The following is a 21,812-nucleotide window of genomic DNA, read 5'->3' as shown; positions in this document are numbered from 1 at the left end:
GTACACAATATGCACCAAGAGCTAGTGACTGGAATAGAGGACTGTAAAGAAAAGATGATCCTTCAAAACATTCAACTACAGACTCTTTCAGCAACAGCTGCTCTTGCTTCTTTCAACTACATTACTATGTATTTTAATAATGCATACCACATAAAAGCAGCTGTGTTAGAGACATTAAAGACCAGGGACTGTCACCCTTCCTCAGGTGAGAAGTCTCATTGGAGACCTGAATGGGACTAGTTGCATAAGCAAAGATTATTCATGTGCAGAAGGGTTTGCAAGCCCTAAATTTGCACAGTTAAAATCAGAAAAGGTCAGGAAATACAAAAGTTAATTAATACCAGCATTAATGCAAGAGACATTGTGTTCTAAGAAGGTTACCATAAAACACAATGGTTATTCTATGTGTTTTAACCTTCATCCCTCCACTTCCCGTACCACTTATTTTGCCTGTCGATGTGTTTTAGGTTAGTATAATTTAGGAACAAATCCTGCAATCTCTTGCTCACATGAATAGTCCCAGTGGGACCAACACAAGTAAGAGTGAGTGAGTGAGTGAGTGAGTGAGTGAGTGAGTGTGTGTGTGTGTGTATAAAGTTTACTAATATGGTCTGGCCCCAGTCCTACAACCACTTGCGCACACACTTAACTTTAAGCACATGAGGCGTCCCATTGAACTCAGTGAGCTCATTTTTCAAACCTGCCTGAGCAAAGATCAAGTGCAGTGGGGAAGGGAGTGATGACATGGCTCCCTGAGTCTTTTCTGCCTGGCTCCAGCGTAAGTTAAAGCTACAGGGAGGTATCTTTAATTTATGCTACTGGCCTAAGATCTGATGCCTGCTGAGTATCAGGCAGACCTAGAATTAATAATTTGGAGGCCCTGTGCCCCATGGAAATTGCCCACCTACACACACTTTCCTTAATCTGGTCCTGCCCCGTACATATCGCACTCCACGCACAGAGACCAACATGTCCCTCCCATGCCACATATATATCATCAACTCTCCACCAGCCCCCACTTTTCCCACATACACATCCCAGCAGCTCTGAAATACAGCCCACTCACCCCAGCCTACCACACCTCAGCCCCATTGGCTCCCAACCTCTCACCCTGCAACCCCCCTGCCCCCAAATGCTCCCCACTCACTTCACCACCCAACAACTCCTCACTCCAGCCCCTCACCCACTGTCCCCTGGACCTACCTGGCCACTCACTAGTGCCTCACACACAGGTCAGCTCCATTCCCATCCCGAGCTAGGGTGGCTCCTCTGCCCCACACTTACATGGCCTTGCCCCCACGCAGGTTTGGCTGCGCCTCCCCTTTATCACAATGGGGGTAGGGGCTGTCATAAATAAACAGATCAGGGTTAAGGTCTCTTTTCCCTGGAAAGGGTTAACAAGCTCAGTGACCTGAGAAACACCTGACCAGAGGACCAATCAAGGAACAGAGTATTTTCAAATCTCTGTGGAGGGAAGACTTTCTCTGTGTTCCCTGTTTTGCTCGGAGGGCTCTCTTTGGATCTAAGAGAGGACAGTCATGTCTCCAAGTTCTCCTGGAGTAGTTTCTACTATTTAATAGTGAGTATTAATTAGAAAGGCGAATTAGTCTTTTGAGTTGTTTTCTACATTTGCAATTGTGTGTTTGCTAAAGGAAATTCTTTATTCTTGGTTGCTGTTACTTTGCTTTTACTGAGAAAGAAAGGAGGGGGGATTCTCTCCAGAGATTGATAAATTTAGACCCTGTATGGTTCTATCTTGGATTAGAGAGACAAGTTACTTTCTTTTTATTCTTTAATAAATTATTTTCTTTTCTATTAAGGACTTGTTTGGTCTTTCCTTGGGTGGATTCTCAGGGAAAGAGAAGGGGGAGGTATCCCTCTGTAGTTAGATCCCGGTATCTCTCCTAGGAAAAGGGAGGGGGGAGGAAGCAGGGGGAATGGTTTATTTCTCCTGGGTGTAAGAACTCCATGGATTTGGGGCTCTTGGAATCCCCTAGGATTTTGGGGAAGGACTGTGTCTCAATCCACATATCTGATTGAGTGGTGGCAGCTTACTAGATCTAAACTAGGATTTTAGTTTAGAGGGAAACCAAGTCAGGTCCCCACATTGGAGCCCAACAGCTCCAAGTGGGGGTGAGACCTATGACAGGGGCAGCTTGGAGTGAGTGGCATTGCATCCTGGTATATGGGGGCACCATTCAGTTTGGTTATTTTCCAGTGGTTGGGGCCTGTCTGAGATAGAGGCCTTGTATAAGTGTATCAACCCACACTGGTTAATTCAGACCAGCGATCAGGCATAGCAGAGCCTCGCTTCATCATGCTCCTACCCTCCTCTTGCCTCCCCTAACACACACCCATACCCTGACCCACATTCTACCTCTCCTCCTGCTTAACATGCCCCTTCCTCCAGGCAGCACAGCACCAGTGGATTAGAAGGCAGTGGCAGATAGTGGAGTTGGTCCAAGAGGTGATGGAAACTCCCCTGGTTGCTATGCAACATCAAGATGGTCCCCCTACGCAGGGGAGAATTCTCCAGGGCAGCTCTACAGCCAGTTTAAATTCATTTTGCTCTGTGTAAACAGAGCAGGGTGGGTGCAGCAGACTAAAGAATCCAGGCACAGTGAGTGCAGCCACACTTAAAGTTAAGCCTGTGCATAAATCTTAAAGTTACAAGTGTTTCAAAACAGGGACCAGGTCATATAAGGCCACCTGGAGATATTTCCAGGACAAAAAAGTTCTCTTCAATGGAGTAAATGCCTTCTTTATGCAGGAATGAGGAGCTATGGTTGTAGAGAAAGAAAAATTGAGGGTGGGGGACAAGAAAGGAAAAAAAAATGTATCAGGACCCTGAGCTGTTATCCAACATCCCATACCCAGCCAATGCTTGGTGCAACTGATCCAGCTCTATTAACATGTCAGAGCTGGAAGAGGAGACAACATGCTCCTGCCAGCCATTATGTCCGCTTATGGTGAAAAGTGTTTCTTGCCTTCAGAATTTGTGGCTTGTACAGCTGAGCAAAAAGGTAGGAGGTTTCCCTCAAATCCAAGTGTGATGTTTCCTGACAGTGCCCAGGGTTGAGAGACACTCGTTACCACCTACCCTTAGCAGGAGGATGCCTTGCCTGGGTCTGCTGCCAGGGGGGAGGGTCAGCTCCCCCACCCCTAGCCATGGGCAACACAAGAACTCCCTTCAGCTTATGCAGGCTACCCTGGCCCTCTGCAGGTAAGCAATAGGCAACCCTCCATCTCTCTGAGCATTCCCCTGACACTCAGAATTCGCAGACCCACCGCTTCCAAAGGAACAGTGAGCACTACCATTTTCACGCCAGGATCACCGCTCTGCTTAATGCCCCATTTAGATAGGTTTATAGTGAAAACAAGTACAAGTTCATTTAACACAGTATTGGGAGTCTTGAAGTAACAAATGAAATCACTGGAAACGAATGATTACACGTAAAATAAAGTCCTAACAAGCCTTCTAGAGCCTAGACTTGGTTAACAAGATTCTGTCTTGTCTAATGAAGTTTACCGCACCCGAAAACTTGGCAGCATTCCCCAGCCAGGTTTGCTGTGACCTTCTTTCATGAGACAGAACACGCTGACAGTTCATCTCCTTGTGAAAGATTCAGGATTTACCTCAGTGCTCCCCAGTTATACCTCCCAAAGCCATTGTTGTCCCTGATAAACAGGACATCCCCACTGGTTTTGTGCAGCTTTCCTCTCATGCGATTTAGCACTCTTGATTAGCATCAAGCACAGTCAGCACACGGGTATCCATTCTGATACATACGATGCACAATACACACCTGACCAAACAGAGATAAATATCTCCTACCTCCTGTTTGAGCAGAATCTGGTCAAGGCGGGTCACATTTTGCTGACCTGCCCCTTCAAGGCTTTAAGAACTTAATTTGCAGTATAGATACACAGCTTGTTATATACTAGCCATATATACATTTTGCAATGACTATGATCACATGAAAGGTACTGGTTCTCAGTGGAGACTTTATATCCCATCCTTTGGTGAACTATTACATCAATACCTGACCCTGGCCATCTCTGGAAATCCCTACGTAGGCTTTATTCCCACTGCCAGTTGGCACCAATGAGTCCCTGGATTTCACAAACTTTTCACGCTTTTCTTTCATTTGACATCAAAAGTCTTCCCTATCCCATTGGTCTATCGATTAACATGCTGACCCCAAAGCAGTTTGAAAAATCTTGTCTGTGCTATTAATATCAAATGCAAATCATAACTAGTGAGATTACTGACTCTTGCGCATCTCCAGTAGCTACTGTTAGTTGAGTCAGCAGCTCAATGGGCAAACATGTTCACTTCCCCATGGTACTTCATTTGCTAGGCAACATCGCTAAATTAAATCCTCTGAGTAGAAACTTTCTTGATGCACCCAGTTCAGCGGCTCGAGATCAATATTTCAGAAACAAATTTACACAACTTTGATATCCTTTTATTTAATTCTGAGTATTTTATTTTTAATAGGCTGGGTTCATATTAAGTTAATAAATAAAATGCATATGTATCTGATTAATATTGGATGCTTTCAGTTACATTATATTGAAAATCTGTTTGAATCATGTACATCTCCAGTAAATGAGAACTTCAGTAAGGGGATGAATCAATACTGAAGGAACTCACTGGACAACACCCTGCTTAATGGAGCGGAGCTGCGTTTCAGCCTTTAGACCTTGTTACTCAGATGGTGATGGCTGCCATCTTAAGAACACGATTAGACAGAGTGCTAAAATGATTTATTTTATCTGGAAGTCAGAAGGAACAAGATGTAACTGAAATCAAAAGAAAGGACTAGTAACTATTGATAGATTACCCAGAAGGGATAGTCTTAAACTGTTGCAGATTTTACAACAGTTTTAAGAAAAAATTGCTACCCATATGATTCAGTGGCAACATTCTAGCATCATGCTAACAAAAGTTTATAGTAAACATATTTGTTATGTAGTAAGCTTAGGTCTGCTACCATGGACAGATCCCTGATGGTGGTCCCTCTAAATCAGTGTTTCTCAACCTTTTTTATACCAGGGACCAGCTTGCTGCCTTCCTAAACTGTGTCAGGGATCTCTCAGGGACTGGCACTGGTCCATGGTCTGGTCCTTGAGAAACCCTGTGCTAGATCAGGGGTTAAGACAGAATGGCCAATCAGGGGAAACTTAGCATCCAGCAATAGTGTAATTCAAGAAGCAAGAAATAAAACCTATAATTTAAAAATAATGTTAAAAAGGAATCACACATTTTTTAAATCTTGGTAGAAATTGAAGTACAGAGTAAAACAAGATTACATCAAAAGAATATGAAATCAGAATGTTTATTAAACACACACGTTTTTGCATACAGGTGACCAAAAATATTTGTATACGTTTATACACAGTTAAGTACTTCATTTTTTCAGTACTTACGTTTACTACCCAACAATAGTACTGCAATTGACTTAATGAGTGTGCACCAGAGACAGTTTTATTAGCTCTGCTCTTTATGATAATTCCTAAATCAGTTTAGATTTCACTCTGTTGATGCATCACATCCTTGAGAACACCTGCCCCTGAGCTGTTAACGGATTATTATTAGGCAAAAGTAAATGCCATGAAGTTCAGTTGCAATAAAATGTAAATATAAAAGTTTATAGCCGTTGTGTAAAACTAAAAATTTAAATCAATCACAAGAGCATGGTACAGACAACTCCAAAGGTCATTTTTTGTTATGCTAAAATGTATCATTTTAATGATAATATGAAAGGTTTGCCAAAGAATTATGTTTTGGCTAATATATTCCACCTACAACTTGATCTTGTACGAGAAGTCATGTCTCCTTTATCTTTGGTTACAATTATGTAATAAACAAGGAATTTCCAATTACTAATGTCTTAATTAACCCATTATTGCTGGGGTAAGAGACAGCTAAAACCTAGTCAGTACATCAAAGTTAACAGGCTGCATCAGGAAATCTGTAATAGCAGCAGACAAGAGGGAGTATGTATGAAAACACTTCAGTTTAAGTGAAGACTTATAATTCAGGCTTGTGCTTTTTTTAAAAAAAACAGTTTAGTGTGGGCCAAATTCTGATACCTTTATTCAGACTGAGTAGCATATTAAGCCACAGGTAGTCCCAGTGAAGCCTATGGATCTACTTGTATTTGCTATTCAATATGACTATCAGAATCTAGCCCTATTTGGAGAGATTTAGGTATGTGTGATCTCTCTCTAAAAGATCAACTCACCAAGCAACAATTACGAATGTCTCTACTTCCAATCCATTTCTATTGCTATAAAAAAAATGGTGACTGATAAAATATATTTAAATACTTAAACAAACATATGTTAATATAGTAACAGTTTTAAACACTCAGAAGTGAGGATGTGCAAGTTGTCTTCATAGCAACTAAAGCAGGACCAAATTTATGTTATTTTAACCAAAACAAAAATGGTGAAAATTTTTATTTTAGTCAAAATTTGATTTTTATAAAGAGAAACAAAAACCCCAAGATGTTTTCAATTAATATTTTCAGTTTTTAGGGTACTGAAAATGTTTATCAAAAATTAAAAATGTTACCAAAAATGGTTTAAACAAAAACAACTAGTTTTAATTTTCAGGTTTGATTTTTCATCAAAAGAAAAATTTCAAGGCAAATTTAAAAACAAAAAACTTCTCTCCTGTCAACATGCAGGAAATATTGGCTTTTTTTAACCTTAACTCACCTACACTGCACACAGCCTGATCCTGCACCCATTGAAGTGAATGAGATTCTCTCTTGACTTTGGGTCAGTTCCATACAGCATACAGTACTTCTTATACTAATTGTTTATTACAAAAGGTATAAAATTAGCATGCAGTAATCCAAAATACTCTATGGGCCTTCAAGTAAGGCTCCAAATGCATACTGAAATACTCAAGTGACTTCATTTTCTGATGTACTGAGCACTCATAGCTCCCACTGAAGTAAATGGAAGCCATGGGATGCTCAGAATTTTTGAACATCAGGAGCCTGACTTCAGTGCCTTTTTTTTTTTAATTCTTGGCCTTTTGACTTGAATGTCACAAGATCAGTCCCCATACATAAAAGAACAAATTATGGTTCTTAAATAAGATATTTAACCTTCACTTTTATATATCTATAATATTAATGTCCCATTAGTGTAAGTTTTTGGGTGAAATCCTGGACCCTTTGAAGTCAGTGACCAAACAGCCATTGACCAAACACCACCCCCAGAACCCTTACTTCCAGCAGCTATGGAGAGGAGAAAAACTAAAATAAAAATTAAGGGGGGGAGGGGCAAAAAATTGGCAAGGGCACTCAGGGTCAAGGGTTGGTCCTGAAGCGGTTAGTAAACTCACTTGCGAAACTGACTACCTTGGAAGTTGGCGGTTTAAAACTCTCCTGTCCTGCAAAGCTACGCTCTTGGACCTATTAGCTAGTGCAATGAGTACTGGAGACAGCAGATGGGAGACTCCTTTTCCTCCTCCCCCCTTTACCCGCCCCGTCAGGTTTATTTGCAGAATACATACTTATCTAATTGTTTTATGCTGCTGCCCTCCTTTGAGCAGGAAGCGAGCAGGATACCTCCTCGTGCAGTATAAAACTATTGACCAAAGATAAGAGGCATGCAAGGTACTGGGTAGCGAGTGAGTTCAGAACAACAGGATTGTGCTCTGGGAAATCGAGACTATGACCAAGACACTGATGAATAGTTTTAGCTGTTGTTCAGCAGCTGATGTTCCTAACTTCTCTCAAGCATTTTAAGTATCCTGTAACTAGACAGCTTAGTACTTGAGAGAGGCGTTGAGTAACAGAAGCCCCTGCTGTGCTAGATACATTTACCAGATAATCAATTGAGCAAACCGCAGAGTAGTAATAAAAACGAAGATCCTGCAGCCCAGTCGTATGCAGGGAGGGCGCGCATTTAAAAATCTCCAAAACCAACCGCCTGCTTATTCATTCTGTCCCGCGAACTGTCGATTTAATGTTATTTTGGTGGTGTTTTACAACCAACAGCATAGTTCATGCATTCCATAAGGATTCACGGTTGTTACTGGGCGTGAACAAAGTGAAACCAAATCTATCTGCAATACTTTTGGTGGTGGTGTTCAAAACAAGGACTTTGTTTTAACTCCTTTACTGAAAACCAATATGTACCCACACGAGTATAGGGTCCTATATTATCCAGATTTCGGAATTCTTTTTATCCCAGTCCCATGGAAAGCAATGGGAGCCTTTCCATTCAGCGAGAGTTGGATTGGGGCAGTAAAGCGGAAAGATCCTGGACTGGCCCATTGACTTTATTATAGCAGTGTCCTTAATATCCGGGACCCTATTCTCCACTTGAGAATAGACTAATACTGAGTAACATTAAATGTATTGCCGCGCTTCCTTGCTATTTGGATATCCCTCTATGTAACCTACATGTTTTCAGCAGTTACCCGTCCTTGCAAGGAAGAGCTACGTCTCCTCCCCCACCCGCGACACTCAAGCCATTTGAGTCTTGCGAGTGTGACTCGAAGAAAAATACCTAGTATCACATTCTGCGAACGATTCATCCCGCCCTGCCCTGTTTGCCAACCGCTCTGATGAATACCCACACACAAGAAAAAAAGTAAAGTAACCACAAGACTTGAATGACTCTTTGGTGCACACTGTGAGCGGTTCTGCAGGCTTTTGTCCTGCTCCTAGGAACACCCTCTCTCTTCTTCTGGCTCGTGCACTCATTTGGCCAGTGCGTTAGCGTGTTGTGACAAAAGTTAAGAATTAGGATTCTTAGTTCAGAATGCGAAACACGTTAGTCTGAAAATGCCATCTGGACCCGCGGGACATAACCTGCTGAAGGGAAGCAGAGGAATCATTGTAAACAAGGACCTGTATCTCTTGGCTACATCTCAGGAGAGTCGCTGTAGTTTTATTATTCGTTTGCTTCCTATGGAGGACCTTGCAGCCCCATTTTACAACACAGAACATACATGTGTATTGTTTACAGCTCACATAGTTCACTTTTTTCTTCTTAAAAAAAGGTAATAACTTCTGCTTCTTATCACCTTGAATGAAACAATGTTGCTTAGTTGTTTGCGGAAATATATAAAGAGGATTTGTTGAGAAATAAAAAACAGTAACCTTGGATTGTTGGAGATTAAACTCTTCTCAAATGGAGACTAGAGGTGAACTAGTCCCAAATGGATTTATTTTGACGATCAGGGGTTTCCATGTTTGCACGGTGTTTGATAGGGTTCGCTGAGTTGTGTAGGATTCAAGTGGTGTTTAAACCAATGTAGTGAATCTGTGCTGCCTTAGAACTGCTCACGGTGCGGGGGTGGGGAGAGGGGTAGATGCGAATCGTGATGGTAAGTGACCCTTGGCTTTCTGAATCTGGTCTTCAAAAAGAAGTGGAATCCTTCTGAATCTCTCTCAGACAGATGGACTCTGAGATGCCTCGCTGATCTGCAGTTGGTGAACGGGCCACTAAGAGACTAAACACTGCCCCCGCCTCCTCACCAACACGGTGTGTACGTGTGCACTGCCGTGTGTGTGGGGGGGGGGCACGCGAAGTGAAATTCAACACCCGAGTCCTCATCCCCCAAAACCTGTGTGTATCCAAGTGATCCGATTCTCATCTGGGGGGAACGGGGAAAGGAGTCTGCCCCGCGGATCTGGGCTAGAGTCGGCGGCGCTTGGCTGCAGGAGGAAAGCAGGGGTTGGGGGCTGGCTGACGATCGCATCCTTAGGGAGCTACAGGGCACCAGAAAAGAGGGAGAAGGAATAGATCGGAGAAAGGGGGTCTAGGGAGCGCGTGATTAATGGGGATTTGCGCCTGGGGGGAGGGGCGGGAGAAGAGAAAAAATATAGAGGACTGAGCGGAAAGACGGGACCGGTGAAAAGAGGGACACGTCGATACATGTGGTGGCGGGACTAGGATTTGCTATCCAGATCACTCCCCGCTGATTGCGCCGAAAGGGAAACTGTCCTTTGCAACCGCTGCGGACCCCCGCCGCCCCCCGGCAGTTCAGCTGCAGCCGCGCCCTCCCCCCCCCCGGCTCTTTGAAGCGACAGACACCGAGACATGGGACAAAAGCTGCTTCCACCTGCGGGCGCAATCCGGATCCCGTTGGAGCCAGTGGCCCATCTCCCCTTCCCTTCAGCGGGGCCAGCGTGCGGAGCCCCCTCCTCATGCACCGGCTGGGCTGCACCGTGACCAGCGCCCCGCTGCCAGGGCTTCATCCTAGGGCATCCGTAACCAAACGGACGGGGCCCCTTCCACACCCCGCTAAGAGCCCAAACGGGCGCCACAGCCTGTCCCGGCCACACTTCTTCCTTTGTGCTCGCAACGAGTCCCGGGGAGTGACAGTAGCAGATCAGGTGGCTTTTTCCCCGGCCCTGAGGCACTGTCATACAATGCCCAGCGCAACGTCTCGGAGCATCAGAGGTTATTCGGGGAGACATGCCCCGAAGTTCCCCTGAAATGGGGATCCCTCCCTGGCCAGCCCTTTGCTGGGCCCACCCCATCCGGAGCACGGGGGGGACATTCCATGGTAATAAGCCAGTCTCCCCTATCAAATGTAAACGAATCCACTGGATTCCGTTCGGTGGCTCCGGCAAACGTTTCATTTCAACCCGTGGAAGCGAAAGTAGCCAAACGGCCAGTCTGGTGGGTCACGAGAAACAAAGCGGGAGGAAGGGGCTGGGTTGGGGAAACCCAACCACGAGAAAGGACGATAGAGGAGCAGACAGGCGCGCTCCCCGGCTCCAGCCCCATTGCCCGAGGGTGGAACTCGGGGTGGGAGGAAGGCTAAACGCAGGGAAACCGAAATTAACCAAACCAGGGGTTGCACTGGGATTATAGAAAGCCAAGTGTGGTGTGGAGGGGTGCGGGGCGGGAGGTAAATCACAGACCTTGACCGTCTACCACACTTGCATAGGATTTGGAGAGATGCGAGTTGGATTATCGACACATGCCCTGCACTGAAGAGCGGTAAATAAATGGGGCTCGAACCTGCTCCCCTTGAAACCAATGGGATTTTTGCCATTAACTCCAGTGGGGGGGGGGAGAAGAAATTCAGCTCTGGTTATGATCCCCTGATCCGTATCCCTCAAGCAACCAAGGCTTGGATCTAAACACGTGAGATGAGATGAGGGGTATTATTCTTTATAAACCGGAGAATATAACCAGGGCGAAACCTTGTATTACGTTGCAAAGCTGACTAGAACACGTGCTTATTCTTGATTTAACCCCAGGGAAAGAGTGACCCTCTCAGGCAGCTGCTAAAGGAGCTGGTTGCATTTTAACTCAAGAAAATATTTTGTAATTATAAACCCCGTGAAAAAACAAAACGCATTAGAAGCGGACCTAATTCTAGACCAACGATCGCTTATAAACATGTCTGGGGGAAAAGGACAGTGAGCAAAGTAGCTCTGTGAGCGAGTTTAAATGCATCTGATGTAAATTGAACACTGAAGGTATTAATGAGATCTGCTTAGCCTATCACTGGGACACAACTCATCTATTCTTTACGCTGGAGGGTGCGTCCTGGGAAGAGAGTTATGGGGAAACACCTTCCGAACATTGACTGGAATACAACGAGAGAAAGAGAGAGAGCCCGATCCTGAAGTCGCCGCATAGTCACAGCTCTCCCTGAGGTCCAGGGGAGTTTTGCCTGCAGGATCCGTAGGGCATGGCTGGACTCATACAACCATTCCGCGATTCATTTTCCCGAGACAGTAAACAAAATGCCACATCGTTTTTGAAAAAACGAAGTTTTTGCTAAAATCTAAACAGGGCAACAACCACACAGTTGCATCGTTAAGAACCTGGCCGTTTAAGTTATCCTCCCACGCCTTTTGGCTCGGATCCCAGAGTCATCCTTTACTTAAGAAGGGCCACACTGGGTCAGACCAAAGGTCCATTTATAGCCCAGTATCCTTTCTTCCAACCCTGGCCAATGCCAGGTGCCCCACAGGGAATGAACAGAGCAGGTAATCATCCAGTGATCCATTCCCCATGGCTCATTCCCAGCTTCTGGCAAACAGAGGCTAGGGACACCATCTCTGCCCATCTTGGCTTATAGCCATTGATAGAGTTATCCTCCATGAATTTATCTGGTTCTTTTTTGAACCCTGTTATAATCTTGGCCTTCACAACATCCTCTGGCAAAGAATCCCACAGACTGGCTGTGCACTGTGTGAAAAGAATACTTCCTTTTGTTTGTTTTAAACCTGCTGCCTATTAATTTCATTTGGTAACCCCTAGTTCTTGTGTTATGAGAAGGAGTAAACAACACTTCCTTATTTGCTTTCTCTACACCAGTCATGATTTTATGGATCTCAATCATATCTCCTCTTAGTGTCTCTTCCAAATTGAAGAGTCCTAGCCTCATTAATCTCGCCTCATACAGAAGCCATTCCATACCCCTAATCATGCCTGTTGCCCTTTTCTGCTCCTTTTCCAATTCTTGTTTGAGATGGGGTGACCGCATCTGCATGCAGTATTCAAGATGTGAACGTACTATGGATTTATATAGAGACAATGTGATATGTATTATGTATCTTTCTTAATGATTCCCAACATTATGTTTGCTTTTTGGACTGCTGCTGTACATTGAGTGGATTTTTTTTTTAAGAGAACTATCCACAATAACTCCAAGATCTTTTTCTTGAGTGGTAACATCTAATTTAGACCCCATCACTTTATAATGTATAGTTGGGATTATGTTTTCCAATGTGCACTACTTCGCATTTATCAACATTGAATTTCATCTGCCATTTTGGTGCCCCACCACCCAGTTTTGTGAGAGCCTTTTGTAGCTCTTTGCAGTCTGCCTGGGACTTACTATCTTGAGTAAGTTTGTATCATCTGCAAGTTTTGCCACCTCACTGATTATCCCTTTTCCCAGATCATTTATGAATATGTTGAACAGGACTGGTCCCAGTACAGATCCTGGGGACCACCACTATTTACCTCTCTCCAGTCTGAAAACTGACCTTTTATTCCTACCCTTTGTTTCCTACCTTTTACCAGTTACCAGTCCATGAGAGGACCTTCCCTCTTACCTCATGACAGCTTACTTTGCTTAAGAGCCTTTGGTGAGGGACCTTGTCAAAGGCTTTCTGAAAATCCAAGTACACTATATCCACATCCTTGCTGACCCCCTCAAAGAATTCTAGTAAATTGGTGAGGCATGATTTCCCTTTGCAAACACCATGTTGACTCTTCTCCAACAAATTACGTTCATTTATGTACTTGAAAATTCTGTTATTTACTATAGTTTCAACCAGTTTGCTCAGTACTGAAGTCAGGCTTTCCAGCCTGTAATTGCCAGGATCACCTCTGCAGCCCTTTTTAAAAATTGGCATCACATTAGCTATCTTCCAGTCTTTTGGTATAGAAGTTGATTTAAGTGATCGGTTATTGACTACAGTTACTAGTTCTGCAATTTCACATTTGAGTTCCTTCAAAACTCTTGGGTGAATACCATCTGGTCCTGGTGACTTGTTACTGTTTAGTTTATCAGTCTCTAATGACGCCTCAATCTGGGGCAGTTCCTCAGATTTGTCACCTAAAAGAATAGCTCAGGTTTGGGAATCTCCCTCACATCCTCAGCCATGAAAACCGATACAAAGAATTCATTTAGTTTCTCCACAATGGCTTTATTGTCCTTAATGCTCCTTTAGCATCTCAATCGTCCAGTGGCCCCATTGCTTGTTTAGCAGGCTTCCTGCTTCTGATGTATTTAAAAGAAATGCTATTACTTTGAGTTTTTGGCTAGCTGTTCAAATTCTTTTTTGGCCATCCTAATTATATTTTTATACTTCAGTTGCCCGAGTTTATGCTCCTGTCTATTTTCCTCACTAGAATTTAACTTACACTTTTTAAAAGAATCCTTTGTCTCTCTCACTGCTTTTTTACTTTGCTGTTTAGCCACAGGGGCACTTTTTTGGTTCTGTGTTTTTTAATTTGGGGTATACATTTAAGTTGGGCCTCTATTATGGTGTCTTTAAAAAGTTTCCATGCAGCTGGCAGGGATTTTACTTTTGGTACTGTACCTTTTAATTTCTGTTTAATTAACTTTTCATTTTTGTGTAGTTCCCCTTTCTGAAATTAAATGCTACTGTGTTGGGCTGTTGTGGTCTTTTCCCCAACACAGGGATGTTAAATATAAGTATATTATGGTCACTATTACCAAGCAGTTCAGCTATATTCACCTCGTGGACCACAGCCTGTGCTCCACTTAGTACTAAATCAAGAATTCTCTCTCTTCTTCTGGGTTCCAGGACTAGCTGCTCCAAGAAGCAGTTATTTAAGATGTCAAAAAACATTATTTCTGCATCCAGTCCTGAGGTGACATGCACCCAGTCAGTATAGGGATAGTTGAAATCCCATATTATTATTATTATTGAGTATTTTTAATAGCCTCTTTAATTTCCCTGAGCATTTCACAGTCACTATCACCATCAAGGTCAGGTGGTCCATAATATATATCCCTACTGCCATATTCTTATTATTAGAGCATTGTATTACTATCCATAGAGATTCTATGGTACAGTTTGGTTCATTTAAGGTTTTTACTTCATTTGATTCTATGCTTTCTTCCACATGTAGTGCAACTCCCCTACCAGCACTCTGTCCTTCCAATATATTTTGTACCCTGGTATTACTGTGTCCCTTTGATTATCCTCATTCCACCAAGTTTCTGTGATGCCTATTATATTAATATTCTCATTGAATAGGAGACACTCTAGTTCATCCATCTTATTATTTAGACTGCTACAATTGGTATATAAGCACTTTAAACACTTGTCACTTTTTAGCTGTCTGCCATTACATGATGTAATTGAATGGGACTCTTTCATTTGACCGTTTCTCATCAGGTGCTATCTGTATTTTATCATCTTCCATCCTCTCCGCCTTACTAGGATATAGATCATCTCCCCTTAGGGGAGGATCTATTAATGATGTCTCTGTCTGCTCCTCTGCACCTGTCAGTTTTACACCAGCCCTTAGTTTAAAAACTGCTCTAGGACCATCCTTTGCCCTTTGCTAGCATATCAGAAGAAGCCTCCATCTCTCCGCCTTGATGGCAAAGCAGCAATGCATTCCCAACACAAGAGAGCTGCATTAACTGGAGCCTCTATCACCTCGCTCTCTGTGGGTACATATCAGCGCTGTTTTTAAATCCTAGATTTTAGCTCTTGGGAAGCTGCTGCGCGAATCTTTTGGCTTAGGTCAAGGATATGACGTGCTGGAGCGCGGACAAACGCAACTTCACATTCACCCCGGATGCCTCGCTATTGACAGCACGAGGACGAAGGTGGTCCCTGAAGTTTCACCATCGTTTGCCGTGGACACAAGGTCAGCTGTAAGCGTTTACTTCTGGGTCAAGGTGCCTCCTTCTGGCTGCCAAACGCAGGACATGCTCCCCCTCCCTGATACCTCTGTCCAGCGCAACAGAGCTCCAGCCGGCTGGGGCTAAACACAGCTTAAAGCCTGCTCAACTCTGAACGGAAAAAAAAATCAGAGACACGACAGATGTGCCGTGAGGGTTCCTCTGCGGTGCATTATTTCAAACAAGGTTCCCCCGCATCCTCCCCAACAGCCACATGTCACCAACACGGCAAAGGACCGTGCCTGTACTCCTGAGTGCTGCCCGTCCCCAACAGGTTACGTTGCTTAAGCACAGCAGTGGAGTGCACTGACATGTGGCATGCACATCAGGGAAAGGCATGTCACACACCTGCTTTATCATCCAGACGAAAGGCATGTCACACACCTGCTGCTGCTGAGCTGCGACATGCCGCTTCGGCTGTGCAGTGCCATGACCGGGCTGTAGCTTTTGGCATGCGACAGCCTAGGTGGCAAACAGCTGGCGTCTGACATGCCTGTATTGTTCTGCATTCCAGGCCGCACTAAAAAGGCTGCCCCCGCCTTCTCTCACACCACCTGTCAGACACCCAACAATACAGGTATGTGATTATCAGGGCCTGGCCAGAGGTAGAAGCCCTCAGGTGAGGAGTGTCCGTGTACTAATCTCACGAGCCAGTTCCCGTGTCCTTCCTAAAAGAACACACTGCTACATTCATGCTGCCGGAGAAGGGAACAATAATGGTATCCTGGGATTTCCCCCCATGCTTATGAAACCACCATAGCTGCAGGACTGCAAGACTCAGATGCTCCTAATGTTAGACCTGTAAAACGTCATTAGTAACCTAGCCACAGACCTGTGTTTTTAGGTGGGCAGTATTTGGAGAAGTTTAACATTCATCCTGTTGCCCCGAAACCCGCCTCCACCTGAGGATCAGGCAGTCCAGTCCAGAAGGAGATCTACGCGGGCTTTAACACGGCGGGTGGAGAATCCATGGTTTGACACAGACTGCTGTCCGCTCCATCAGCACCTGAGACCATGCACCATCCGGAGCTCTGCTGCGTGTGTTCCCGGGGCAAGTCAGCCCTACACCAGCATATTGCAGATTTTGCAAATCTGCAGTCACCATGCTCCTGCGTGAAAGCAGCTCTTTCATACACACTAGTGGCACGCGAGGGAGAGAGAAGAAACCACAAGAGTGGTTCTTCAAATTGTCCTTTGCCTCTCAGGGCCACAATTTGTAGGATTTCGATTCCTTCCCTCTCCCCTTTGAATAAGAAATTGCAAACGGGTCCATTCACCCTCGTGTATTATTTATACTGCGTATCAGTATAACACTCTCTCACCACCAGTGAATTATTGTCGTTGCTGGGATGTGAGCTCCCGCGTGTAGTTTAATCGTTATGAAAGAACATCCCGTCAAGAGTTGCTCTTCATTTACAAACACACCTGTATGTGAGGGCCCTTTATGTCTACAATATTACGGTTTCGTTTAATAAATACCACTCCTGTGCCTCAAAGTGGAAAAGGCCCAAGAAATGGAGTGTATCGCGGTTACTCCTTGTATAGGCTGCTAAGGCAGACAGTGTTAACTTGCTGTCTTTGTAATGCTACATCTGTACCTTGCAGACTTTAATGGGCTTTATGCGTGTGGTGTTAGAGGAGCGGGAGCACGGGATTGTCTGGAGGTCTGTTTTTCTCCCTCCTTTTCTCTCAGATGGGTCAGAACCAAGAACCTGATCAAATTCCTCTTAAATAAATAGAAAGACTCCCATTGATTTCCATGGAAGTTGGGCTGGGCCTTTACACCCCATATCCGAGCCACCGTAGCACCTTTGGGAAAAGCCAAACTCAATAAGAATTTCATAGCTGGTCTCTGCCCCAGTCTCTGACTGAACTCGACCCCTGGATGCCAATGTGACCACCACACGTCTGAAAGTTGATAGTGGATTTCCCATCCTCCCTTTTGCTCAGTCTCTTCTCTACTCAAGTGGGTGCAGAGTGGGTGCAGAGTCAGCGCCAGGAGTTAAGTTATTTTTGGCGGAGTGGCAAGTGTTATGGAATCCTAGAAATACAGGGGTGGAGAGGACCTCCAGAAGTCACCCAATCCAGTCCCTGGCCCGGAGGCAGAATCCAGTAAATCTGGACCATCCATGAATGATATGAGTTTGCTCAACTTGTTATTAAAAGCCTCCAGTGGGATTCTACAACCTCCTAGTTGGAAAGTTTTCCCTAATAGCTAACTTAAGTCTTCCTTATCCACCTCGAGTCACCCACACAAAAACTTGCTGAATGTTTTGAATATTGTTCTACCCTTATGAGACTTGTTCCGCGTATAGGACAGAGAGACACTCCGTTATCTGTGTGTGCCTGCCTGCCTGCCGGTGCCTGCCTCTTTGTCTGTCTGTCTCCCTGTGCGTGTGCCTGCCTCTCTGTATTGTCGGTGCAGACACACTGGCCCACTTTTGTGTATCCCTTTCTCCTCCTTTGTCTCCTTTTCTTTGGCTTTGACTCTTTCAGGTGCCCCAGCAGTTGCCCTCGCGTGCTGCTGGTTGCTGGCCGCTGCTGCGCTGCTGTTATTGAGGGTGTGAATGCTGGCTGTTGTGCTCCGCTGGGGTAGGGGGCGGGAGGAGGGGGGAGGTAGATGATGAAGATGATGATGGAGGGGAGGGGTGGTGATGGTGTGTACTGCGGGAGCGCAGCTCCCTGGGGAGGTGCCTGAAAGGCCGGTGCGCTCACCAGCTGACAACGCGTGCTCCGCTCCAGACACTCAGCTCTGAGGCCAGGAGCCTCTGCCAGCCAGCCCCTCTATTGTCAGCCTCGCTCTAATTAAGAAACACTCACATTACCGCAAGCCACCCCCACACGCTCTTTAGTTCCTCTGCCTCTCTTTTATCTCCTCTCCCCTTCCCAGGTTTAACTCTTTCTTCCTCTCCAGGCCAGAGGTTGAGCAAACAGCAGCCACTTGCGAGGCAGCAATACACCGCACTGCAAACTCTACTTGTCTCTTCTCGCACGTGTGCTCTGGGGGTGCAGGAGTGGTGTTTAAAAACCAACAAAACCCCCAGGATTCGTCTGCTTTCTAAGGTTGCATAATAGGGAAGAATTCAACCTCGTGCGGTAAACTTTTAACGAGAGCGTGCAGGAAACAGGACAAGGGACTCGATCCCGCCTCCATTGCGGTCAAGAACAAAAGCTCCAAAATCGATCCCCCAAATACACTTCTATACTGTAACTTCAGGCCGCGTAGCAAACCAAACACGAGACTCACTAGAGCAGGCTGCCTCTTGGGAATTCCCCACGGTCCGCCTGGGGGTCAGCGAGCCTGTGTAGGTCTAAACGGGAAGCTAAACCAATAAAAGCAAAACTTTTTGGCCAAATACAAACGATCGGCACATGCACAAGCCAGTGGAATCTCACACAAAGGGTCCAACCCCCCTCTTTCCCCCCCCCAAAAAAACCTCATCGTATTTCACATTCTGGCAGATACTTAGCGTTCAGCCAAATTTCGACGCCCGGATAATACGCTTCTGACGCTCCAGTTCAGATAAAGTAAGTTAAAAATACTATGAGCACACAAACAGCTCACCCTGGTCTGCTTCGAGTGGGGTTGTAGAGAGAGAGACCGCGTGTTATTTTAAGTTAATACTAGTGCATACAGAACAAACACTGTCGTAAATTCAATAAAGCGATTTATCCATCTTCATTACTTAAAGCAATGTTGTCTCTTTGTTTGTTTGGGAGATATTAAGCATGCTTAGCTTGCAACACATAGTTGATTCCTTTGCTAGTATCTTGGATACTTGGATGTGACTTTGGAAGGTAGAAGCTAATTGCTAATAATGGAGAGAAAGGAACCAGCCAGCATAGCGGGAGTGGTCTGGCATATGGGGAATGAGCAGGCTGAATACTCAATATTCAAGTTTCCAAAATATTAATGAGATTATAGCAACCTGCAGCTATATGTTACAGCTTGTTAATGGAGTGTAAGAGTGTGGGCTGCCAAACGTTTGTTATGCAAACTCTCTAGCAGAGCCTTAAAATGGAAATGTGTCTATGTGTCTCTTCCAAAGAAGTGTCTATTTAAAAAAAAAACCGGAATCCCCAACTATAGAGGTGAAGATTAACACACTGCATGGTACAGTTGATCGGTCAATAGCTAGAACATTTCCTTCTAACGTGGATGCTTTTATATATGCTTTTCAAATCACTCTGCACACAAATAGCGTGAGTTAGATTTTTGGAGCGCCGAGCCACAAATTGTTTGGATGAAATGAGAAAAACCTTCTGAAAAAAATTAAAATAGTTTCCCACATCTTTCCCCTCACACGCACACACAAATATATGCGCATCACAAAGGCATAGCTGAGCCAGTTCAATTAAACTGATAATACTGTATATCACAACGCCAACCCCCCGTGTTGCATCATTCGCTACATATGTGAACTTTAAGAAAAATTAATCTTGTTTAAAGCACCGAGTGATATAGTTCTATGGCAGATCTATGTACAGCACGATGCTTTTAAAAGAGTTTTCTGGGCTGAACGTCAAATGCTTGCTGCCTATTAACTATTACTAAAATGTTGAGGTTTTCGTAGTAAGTAGTAATCAAACTATATAAACCCGGAAACAATCGTGAAGTTTTGAAAGTGAAATGACCCTGCTGATGAACTTTTCACCCTACCCAGGTTGGTAAATATATCCCCAGCAGTTGGAGCGTTAGTGTGGAAGCAGTGACTTGATTCGTTTAAGCCACCCGAAGATGTTTATCTGCAGCACAGCAAACCCGGCAGTGCAAAAGGTTATCAAGGGGACAGGTGCAGGATTTCTTTCCTGGAAAGCGTCACGATCACCTGCTTCTTGCAGACTGCCTGCTTGCTATCGGCACACCTACCGGAGCAGTTTGTTTGATTGTCAGTTAGACATAGGTGAGGTTTCACCTGCTCAAAGCACGAAAATAACGCAATGGAGAAGGAAGAAGCCCGTGTAGAAAGAGAGTCTCCGGCTGATGGATTCGGTAGACTTTACTCATGCAAAACTCCTGTTGAGTTCAGTGTCTGGTGCTTGCGTTCATTGGAAGTCTTGCCTTTGTGAGAACTGCAGGAGAAATCCTCTGGATTTCCACACTAGGGTTTTTATTTATTATTTTTTAAATAAATTGGTTAAGGACACTGGGTCAAATCCTGCTCTCCTTTCCCCAGGCGAATACTCAATAGTCAAGTTTCCAAAGTATTAATGAGATTATAGCAATCTGCAGCTATATGTTACAGCTTGTTAATGGAGTGTAAGAGTGAAGTTAAAGCATTACTTACTTGGGAAAGCATTTGGGCCGGTATCTCAAGAATCCGACCCTACAAGTTTAAGTAATGGCCCGGTCCCTGCATCACTGAAAGAAGCGAGAGATTTGCACTTCAATGGAGCACGCCTCAAAACCTTAAACACAGAACAAGGCGCCGACTTGATTTCCAAACCTCAAACTTGATTTTTAAATTGAGCACTTTGAAGAGTTGCATCCATAGTAAATGTTGGGCCGCGTTAAAGGGAGACCTTATTATTGAGCGGCGCGGTCATACTATGATATGGCACCAAAGGAAAATGTTCGTTTCAAACCTACAGGGTAGCTCGCCAATAGACAGGAGCCGCAGCCCGCCTGCTTTATTTGCAGAAAGTAAAATACCTTTGGACTCTAGGTCCACATTTCAACAGTAGCTGGACCCTCTTTATGGCTGTCAGTACGTCCAGGTTTTCACGCACGTTAAAATCCTCATCAGAAATACATTATGAGAGATAGTCATCAGAAATACCACACGCCACTAGGGTTTAGCTTTTGGACAGACGGATACTCTCGACTTTTACGCCCCGAAGCGATTCTAGCTTTTCCTTTAGAACTTGTTCCGAAACTTGCTCGAGAGCTGCCAGTCCCTCTTCTGGAGCTACCTTTGGCTCAGTAAGGACCCCGGGGCAAGTCACTTCATGCCCAGAGCTAGGAGAAAGTCTACCCGTGCAGCGCTCGTGACCCTCCCTTTCAAATCGGAATTGCTAGTCTGTCCAGCTTCCCGATTAGCGCACCCGGCTCTCAGAACTCCTAACCCACTTCAGTTTAAGGCTCCCTCTTCTCATGCGATGAGAACCAGCCATGCTCATGCCATAGCTCATCAGGGCAACTGTTCCGAGACAACGCGCTCACTCCCCTTCCCATTGAAGTCAACGGGAGCTGTGCTGTTATGTCAGTGGTGGTGTTTTTCGTTACACCGGGGTAGCGGAGAACGGAATTTGAACAATTAACGTCAAGGGGAGCAGGACGAGTGCCTCAGAGAGCTGAACGCCGATAGGGCTCCCATCCTGCAGTCCTAACTCGGGCAACGTTCACCTGTTGCAATGGGAATTTTAGTGCCGGGACAAGCCCTCTCTTTCCTAACCCCAAAAGGGAAGAGTGTTACCT

The 21,812-nt window shown here is 44.8% G+C and overlaps 1 protein-coding gene across 1 annotated transcript in view; it reads right to left on the bottom strand.

Annotated features, from left to right (window-relative positions):
* SMARCAD1 (SWI/SNF-related, matrix-associated actin-dependent regulator of chromatin, subfamily a, containing DEAD/H box 1) overlaps positions 1-21,812 on the bottom strand; it is a 220,994-nt gene that overhangs the window by 180,504 nt on the left and 18,678 nt on the right. The gene's annotated exons all lie outside the window — the stretch shown is intronic.

This window comes from Mauremys mutica, chromosome 5, assembly GCF_020497125.1.
Source record: "Mauremys mutica isolate MM-2020 ecotype Southern chromosome 5, ASM2049712v1, whole genome shotgun sequence".
NCBI classification, from domain to species: domain Eukaryota; kingdom Metazoa; phylum Chordata; order Testudines; family Geoemydidae; genus Mauremys; species Mauremys mutica.
This window is presented reverse-complemented; position numbering and strand designations above follow the sequence as displayed.